Here is a 9,300-nt window from a genome sequence, read left to right as displayed (position 1 = left end):
TGTACTATTAGTGTACTGTTAGTGTACTGTTAGTGTACTATTAGTGTACTATTAGTGTACTGTTAGTGTACTGTAGGTGTACTATTAGTGTACTGTTAGTGTACTGTTAGTGTACTATTAGTGTACTATTAGTGTACTGTTAGTGTACTGTTAGTGTACTGTTAGTGTACTATTAGTGTACTGTTAGTGTACTGTTAGTGTACTATTAGTGTACTGTTAGTGTACTGTTAGTGTACTATTAGTGTACTGTTAGTGTACTATTAGTGTACTGTTAGTGTACTGTTAGTGTACTATTAGTGTACTGTAGGTGTACTATTAGAGTACTGTTAGTGTACTGTTAGTGTACTATTAGAGTACTGTTAGTGTACTGTTAGTGTACTGTTAGTGTACTATTAGTGTACTGTTAGTGTACTGTAGGTGTACTGTTAGTGTACTGTTAGTGTACTATTAGAGTACTGTTAGTGTACTGTTAGTGTACTATTAGTGTACTGTAGGTGTACTGTTAGTGTACTATTAGTGTACTGTTAGTGTACTGTTAGTGTACTGTAGGTGTACTGTTAGTGTACTATTAGTGTACTGTTAGTGTACTGTTAGTGTACTGTTAGTGTACTATTAGTGTACTGTAGGTGTACTATTAGAGTACTGTTAGTGTACTGTTAGTGTACTATTAGTATACTGTTAGTGTACTGTAGGTGTACTGTTAGTGTACTGTTAGTGTACTATTAGAGTACTGTTAGTGTACTGTTAGTGTACTATTAGTGTACTGTAGGTGTACTGTTAGTGTACTATTAGTGTACTGTTAGTGTACTGTAGGTGTACTGTTAGTGTACTGTTAGTGTACTATTAGAGTACTGTTAGTGTACTGTTAGTGTACTATTAGTGTACTGTTAGTGTACTGTTAGTGTACTATTAGTGTACTATTAGTGTACTGTAGGTGTACTGTTAGTGTACTATTAGTGTACTGTTAGTGTACTGTTAGTGTACTGTTAGTGTACTATTAGAGTACTGTTAGTGTACTGTTAGTGTACTATTAGTGTACTGTAGGTGTACTATTAGAGTACTGTTAGTGTACTGTTAGTGTACTGTTAGTGTACTATTAGAGTACTGTTAGTGTACTGTTAGTGTACTATTAGTGTACTGTAGGTGTACTGTTAGTGTACTATTAGTGTACTGTTAGTGTACTGTTAGTGTACTATTAGTGTACTGTAGGTGTACTATTAGAGTACTGTTAGTGTACTGTTAGTGTACTATTAGTATACTGTTAGTATACTATTAGAGTACTGTTAGTGTACTGTTAGTGTACTGTTAGTGTACTGTTAGTGTACTATTAGAGTACTGTTAGTGTACTGTTAGTGTACTATTAGTGTACTGTAGGTGTACTGTTAGTGTACTATTAGTGTACTGTTAGTGTACTGTTAGTGTACTGTTAGTGTACTATTAGTGTACTGTTAGTGTACTATTAGTGTACTGTAGGTGTACTGTTAGTGTACTGTAGGTGTACTGTTAGTGTACTATTAGTGTACTGTTAGTGTACTATTAGTGTACTGTTAGTGTACTATTAGTGTACTGTTAGTGTACTGTTAGTGTACTGTAGGTGTACTGTTAGTGTACTATTAGTGTACTGTTAGTGTACTATTAGTGTACTGTTAGTGTACTATTAGTGTACTGTAGGTGTACTGTTAGTGTACTATTAGTGTACTGTTAGTGTACTGTTAGTGTACTATTAGTGTACTGTAGGTGTACTATTAGAGTACTGTTAGTGTACTGTTAGTGTACTATTAGTATACTGTTAGTATACTATTAGAGTACTGTTAGAGTACTGTTAGTGTACTGTTAGTGTACTGTTAGTGTACTGTTAGTATACTATTAGTGTACTGTTAGAGTACTGTTAGTGTACTGTTAGTATACTATTAGTGTACTATTAGTGTACTATTAGTGTACTGTTAGTGTACTGTTAGTATACTATTAGTGTACTGTTAGTATACTATTAGTGTACTGTTAGTATACTATTAGTGTACTATTAGTGTACTATTAGTGTACTGTTAGTGTACTGTTAGTATACTATTAGTGTACTGTTAGAGTACTGTTAGTGTACTGTTAGTGTACTATTAGTGTACTGTTAGAGTACTGTTAGTGTACTGTTAGTGTACTATTAGTGTACTGTTAGAGTACTGTTAGTGTACTGTTAGTGTACTATTAGTGTACTGTTAGTATACTATTAGTGTACTGTTAGAGTACTGTTAGTGTACTATTAGTGTACTGTTAGTATACTATTAGTGTACTGTTAGAGTACTGTTAGTGTACTGTTAGTGTACTATTAGTGTACTGTTAGTATACTATTAGTGTACTGTTAGAGTACTGTTAGTGTACTGTTAGTGTACTATTAGTGTACTGTTAGTATACTATTAGTGTACTGTTAGAGTACTGTTAGTGTACTGTTAGTGTACTATTAGTGTACTGTTAGTATACTATTAGTGTACTGTTAGAGTACTGTTAGAGTACTGTTAGTGTACTGTTAGTGTACTGTTAGTGTACTGTTAGTATACTATTAGTGTACTGTTAGAGTACTGTTAGTGTACTGTTAGTGTACTATTAGTGTACTGTTAGTATACTATTAGTGTACTGTTAGTATACTATTAGAGTACTGTTAGTGTACTGTTAGTATACTGTTAGTGTACTATTAGTGTACTGTTAGTGTACTATTAGTGTACTGTTAGAGTACTGTTAGTGTACTATTAGTATACTGTTAGTGTACTATTAGTGTACTGTTAGTATACTATTAGAGTACTGTTAGTGTACTGTTAGTATACTGTTAGTGTACTATTAGTGTACTATTAGTGTACTGTTAGTATACTATTAGAGTACTGTTAGAGTACTGTTAGAGTACTGTTAGTGTACTGTTAGTGTACTGTTAGTATACTATTAGTGTACTGTTAGTATACTATTAGTGTACTGTTAGTATACTATTAGAGTACTGTTAGTGTACTATTAGTGTACTGTTAGTATACTGTTAGTGTACTATTAGTGTACTGTTAGTGTACTATTAGTGTACTGTTAGTATACTATTAGAGTACTGTTAGAGTACTGTTAGAGTACTGTTAGTGTACTGTTAGTGTACTGTTAGTGTACTATTAGTGTACTGTTAGTGTACTATTAGTGTACTGTTAGTATACTATTAGTGTACTATTAGTGTACTATTAGTGTACTGTTAGTGTACTGTTAGTATACTATTAGTGTACTGTTAGTGTACTATTAGTGTACTGTTAGTGTACTGTTAGTATACTATTAGTGTACTGTTAGTGTACTATTAGTATACTGTTAGTATACTGTTAGTGTACTATTAGTGTACTGTTAGTATACTGTTAGTATACTGTTAGTGTACTATTAGTGTACTGTTAGTGTACTATTAGTATACTGTTAGTATACTGTTAGTGTACTATTAGTGTACTGTTAGTATACTGTTAGTATACTGTTAGTGTACTATTAGTGTACTATTAGTGTACTGTTAGTATACTATTAGAGTACTGTTAGAGTACTGTTAGAGTACTGTTAGTGTACTGTTAGTGTACTGTTAGTGTACTGTTAGTGTACTGTTAGTATACTATTAGTGTACTGTTAGAGTACTGTTAGTGTACTGTTAGTGTACTATTAGTGTACTGTTAGTATACTATTAGTGTACTGTTAGTATACTATTAGTGTACTGTTAGAGTACTGTTAGTGTACTGTTAGTGTACTATTAGTGTACTGTTAGTATACTATTAGTGTACTGTTAGAGTACTGTTAGAGTACTGTTAGTGTACTGTTAGTGTACTGTTAGTGTACTGTTAGTATACTATTAGTGTACTGTTAGAGTACTGTTAGTGTACTGTTAGTGTACTATTAGTGTACTGTTAGAGTACTGTTAGTGTACTATTAGTATACTGTTAGTGTACTATTAGTGTACTGTTAGTATACTATTAGAGTACTGTTAGTGTACTGTTAGTATACTGTTAGTGTACTATTAGTGTACTATTAGTGTACTGTTAGTATACTATTAGAGTACTGTTAGAGTACTGTTAGAGTACTGTTAGTGTACTGTTAGTGTACTGTTAGTATACTATTAGTGTACTGTTAGTATACTATTAGTGTACTGTTAGTATACTATTAGAGTACTGTTAGTGTACTATTAGTGTACTGTTAGTATACTGTTAGTGTACTATTAGTGTACTGTTAGTGTACTATTAGTGTACTGTTAGTATACTATTAGAGTACTGTTAGAGTACTGTTAGAGTACTGTTAGTGTACTGTTAGTGTACTGTTAGTGTACTATTAGTGTACTGTTAGTGTACTATTAGTGTACTGTTAGTATACTATTAGTGTACTATTAGTGTACTATTAGTGTACTGTTAGTGTACTGTTAGTATACTATTAGTGTACTGTTAGTGTACTATTAGTGTACTGTTAGTGTACTGTTAGTATACTATTAGTGTACTGTTAGTGTACTATTAGTATACTGTTAGTATACTGTTAGTGTACTATTAGTGTACTGTTAGTATACTGTTAGTATACTGTTAGTGTACTATTAGTGTACTGTTAGTGTACTATTAGTATACTGTTAGTATACTGTTAGTGTACTGTTAGTGTACTGTCAGTGTACTGTTAGTGTACTATTAGTGTACTGTTAGTATACTATTAGTGTACTGTTAGTATACTATTAGTGTACTGTTAGTATACTATTAGAGTACTGTTAGAGTACTGTTAGTGTACTGTTAGTGTACTATTAGTGTACTGTTAGTGTACTATTAGTGTACTGTTAGTATACTATTAGTGTACTATTAGTGTACTATTAGTGTACTGTTAGTGTACTGTTAGTATACTATTAGTGTACTATTAGTGTACTATTAGTGTACTGTTAGTGTACTGTTAGTATACTATTAGTGTACTGTTAGTGTACTATTAGTATACTGTTAGTATACTGTTAGTGTACTATTAGTGTACTGTTAGTATACTGTTAGTATACTGTTAGTGTACTATTAGTGTACTGTTAGTGTACTATTAGTATACTGTTAGTATACTGTTAGTGTACTATTAGTGTACTGTTAGTATACTGTTAGTATACTGTTAGTGTACTATTAGTGTACTGTCAGTGTACTATTAGTGTACTGTTAGTATACTATTAGAGTACTGTTAGTGTACTGTTAGTGTACTATTAGTGTACTGTCAGTATACTGTTAGTGTACTGTTAGTATACTATTAGAGTACTGTTAGTGTACTGTCAGTGTACTATTAGTGTACTGTTAGTATACTATTAGAGTACTGTTAGTATACTGTTAGTGTACTATTAGTGTACTGTTAGTATACTATTAGAGTACTGTTAGTGTACTGTTAGTGTACTATTAGTGTACTGTCAGTATACTGTTAGTGTACTGTTAGTATACTGTTAGTGTACTATTAGTGTACTGTTAGTATACTATTAGAGTACTGTTAGTGTACTGTTAGTGTACTATTAGTGTACTGTCAGTATACTGTTAGTGTACTGTTAGTATACTATTAGAGTACTGTTAGTGTACTGTCAGTGTTCTATTAGTGTACTGTTAGTATACTATTAGAGTACTGTTAGTATACTGTTAGTGTACTATTAGTGTACTGTCAGTGTACTATTAGTGTACTGTTAGTATACTATTAGAGTACTGTTAGTATACTGTTAGTGTACTATTAGTATACTGTTAGTATACTGTTAGTGTACTATTAGTGTACTGTTAGTATACTGTTAGTATACTGTTAGTGTACTATTAGTATACTGTTAGTATACTGTTAGTGTACTATTAGTGTACTATTAGTGTACTGTTAGTATACTATTAGAGTACTGTTAGAGTACTGTTAGTGTACTGTTAGTGTACTATTAGTGTACTGTTAGTATACTATTAGTGTACTGTTAGTATACTATTAGTGTACTGTTAGTATACTATTAGAGTACTGTTAGAGTACTGTTAGTGTACTGTTAGTGTACTATTAGTGTACTGTTAGTGTACTATTAGTGTACTGTTAGTATACTATTAGTGTACTATTAGTGTACTATTAGTGTACTGTTAGTGTACTGTTAGTATACTATTAGTGTACTATTAGTGTACTATTAGTGTACTGTTAGTGTACTGTTAGTATACTATTAGTGTACTGTTAGTGTACTATTAGTATACTGTTAGTATACTGTTAGTGTACTATTAGTGTACTGTTAGTATACTGTTAGTATACTGTTAGTGTACTATTAGTGTACTGTTAGTGTACTATTAGTATACTGTTAGTATACTGTTAGTGTACTATTAGTGTACTGTTAGTATACTGTTAGTATACTGTTAGTGTACTATTAGTGTACTGTCAGTGTACTATTAGTGTACTGTTAGTATACTATAGTACTGTTGTTAGTATACTATTAGAGTACTGTTAGTATACTGTTAGTGTACTATTAGTGTACTGTTAGTATACTATTAGAGTACTGTTAGTGTACTGTTAGTGTACTATTAGTGTACTGTCAGTATACTGTTAGTGTACTGTTAGTGTACTGTTAGTGTACTGTTAGTGTACTATTAGTGTACTGTCAGTATACTGTTAGTGTACTGTTAGTATACTATTAGAGTACTGTTAGTGTACTGTCAGTGAGATCACGACACTATTAGTGTACTGTTAGTATACTATTAGAGTACTGTTAGTGTACTGTTAGTGTACTATTAGTGTACTGTCAGTATACTGTTAGTGTACTGTTAGTATACTGTTAGTATACTATTAGTGTACTATTAGAGTACTGTTAGTGTACTGTTAGTATACTGTTAGTGTACTGTTAGTATACTGTTAGTGTACTATTAGTGTACTATTAGAGTACTGTTAGTGTACTGTTAGTTACTATTATAGTCTGTTAGTGTACTATTAGTATACTATTAGTGTACTGTTAGTATACTATTAGTGTACTGTTAGTGTACTGTTAGTGTACTATTAGTGTACTGTCAGTGTACTGTTAGTGTACTATTAGTGTACTGTCAGTATACTGTTAGTGTACTGTTAGTATACTGTTAGTGTACTATTAGTGTACTATTAGAGTACTGTTAGTGTACTGTTAGTATACTGTTAGTGTACTGTTAGTATACTGTTAGTGTACTATTAGTGTACTATTAGAGTACTGTTAGTGTACTGTTAGTATACTGTTAGTGTACTATTAGTATACTATTAGTGTACTGTTAGTATACTATTAGTGTACTATTAGTGTACTATTAGTATACTATTAGTGTACTGTTAGTATACTGTTAGTGTACTATTAGTGTACTATTAGAGTACTGTTAGTGTACTGTTAGTGTACTGTTAGTGTACTATTAGTGTACTGTCAGTGTACTGTTAGTGTACTATTAGAGTACTGTTAGTGTACTGTTAGTGTACTATTAGTGTACTGTAGGTGTACTGTTAGTATACTATTAGAGTACTGTTAGTGTACTGTTAGTGTACTATTAGTATACTATTAGTGTACTATTAGTGTACTGTTAGTATACTATTAGAGTACTGTTAGTGTACTGTTAGTGTACTGTCAGTGTACTATTAGTGTACTGTTAGTATACTATTAGTGTACTGTTAGAGTACTGTTAGTGTACTGTTAGTGTACTATTAGTGTACTGTTAGTATACTATTAGAGTACTGTTAGAGTACTGTTAGTGTACTGTTAGTGTACTATTAGTGTACTGTTAGTATACTATTAGTGTACTGTTAGAGTACTGTTAGTGTACTGTTAGTGTACTATTAGTGTACTGTTAGTGTACTGTTAGTGTACTATTAGTGTACTGTTAGTATACTATTAGAGTACTGTTAGAGTACTGTTAGTGTACTGTTAGTGTACTATTAGTGTACTGTTAGTATACTATTAGTGTACTGTTAGAGTACTGTTAGTGTACTGTTAGTGTACTATTAGTGTACTGTTAGTGTACTGTTAGTGTACTATTAGTGTACTGTTAGTATACTGTTAGTGTACTATTAGTGTACTGTCAGTGTACTGTTAGTGTACTGTTAGTGTACTGTTAGTGTACTATTAGAGTACTGTTAGTGTACTGTTAGTATACTGTTAGTGTACTGTTAGTGTACTATTAGTGTACTGTTAGTATACTGTTAGTGTACTATTAGTGTACTGTCAGTATACTGTTAGTGTACTGTTAGTGTACTATTAGAGTACTGTTAGTGTACTGTTAGTGTACTGTTAGTGTACTGTTAGTGTACTGTTAGTGTACTGTTAGTGTACTGTCAGTGTACTGTTAGTGTACTGTAGGTGTACTGTTAGTGTACTGTTAGTGTACTATTAGTGTACTGTTAGTATACTGTTAGTGTACTATTAGTGTACTGTCAGTGTACTGTTAGTGTACTATTAGAGTACTGTTAGTGTACTGTTAGTGTACTGTCAGTGTACTGTTAGTGTACTGTAGGTGTACTGTTAGTGTACTGTTAGTGTACTATTAGTGTACTGTTAGTATACTGTTAGTGTACTATTAGTGTACTGTCAGTGTACTGTTAGTGTACTGTTAGTGTACTATTAGTGTACTATTAGAGTACTGTTAGTGTACTGTTAGTGTACTATTAGAGTACTGTTAGTGTACTGTTAGTGTACTGTTAGTGTACTGTTAGTGTACTATTAGAGTACTGTTAGTGTACTGTTAGTGTACTGTTAGTGTACTGTTAGTGTACTGTTAGTGTACTATTAGTGTACTGTTAGTATACTATTAGAGTACTGTTAGAGTACTGTTAGTGTACTGTTAGTGTACTGTTAGTATACTATTAGTGTACTGTTAGTGTACTGTTAGTGTACTATTAGTGTACTGTTAGTGTACTGTCAGTGTACTGTTAGTGTACTGTCAGTGTACTATCAGTGTACTGTCAGTGTACTGTTAGTGTACTATTAGTATACTGTCAGTGTACTGTTAGTATACTATTAGTGTACTGTTAGTGTACTGTTAGTGTACTGTTAGTGTACTATTAGTATACTGTCAGTGTACTGTTAGTATACTATCAGTGTACTGTCAGTGTACTGTTAGTGTACTATTAGTGTACTGTCAGTGTACTGTTAGTATACTATTAGTGTACTGTTAGTGTACTGTTAGTGTACTATTAGTGTACTGTTAGTGTACTGTTAGTGTACTGTCAGTGTACTGTTAGTATACTATTAGTGTACTGTTAGTGTACTGTTAGTGTACTGTTAGTGTACTGTTAGTGTACTATTAGTGTACTGTTAGTGTACTATTAGTGTACTGTTAGTGTACTGTTAGTGTACTGTTAGTGTACTGTTAGTGTACTGTT

This window comes from Sebastes fasciatus, chromosome 16 (assembly GCF_043250625.1).
Source record: "Sebastes fasciatus isolate fSebFas1 chromosome 16, fSebFas1.pri, whole genome shotgun sequence".
Lineage (NCBI taxonomy): Eukaryota > Metazoa > Chordata > Actinopteri > Perciformes > Sebastidae > Sebastes > Sebastes fasciatus.
This window is presented reverse-complemented; position numbering follows the sequence as displayed.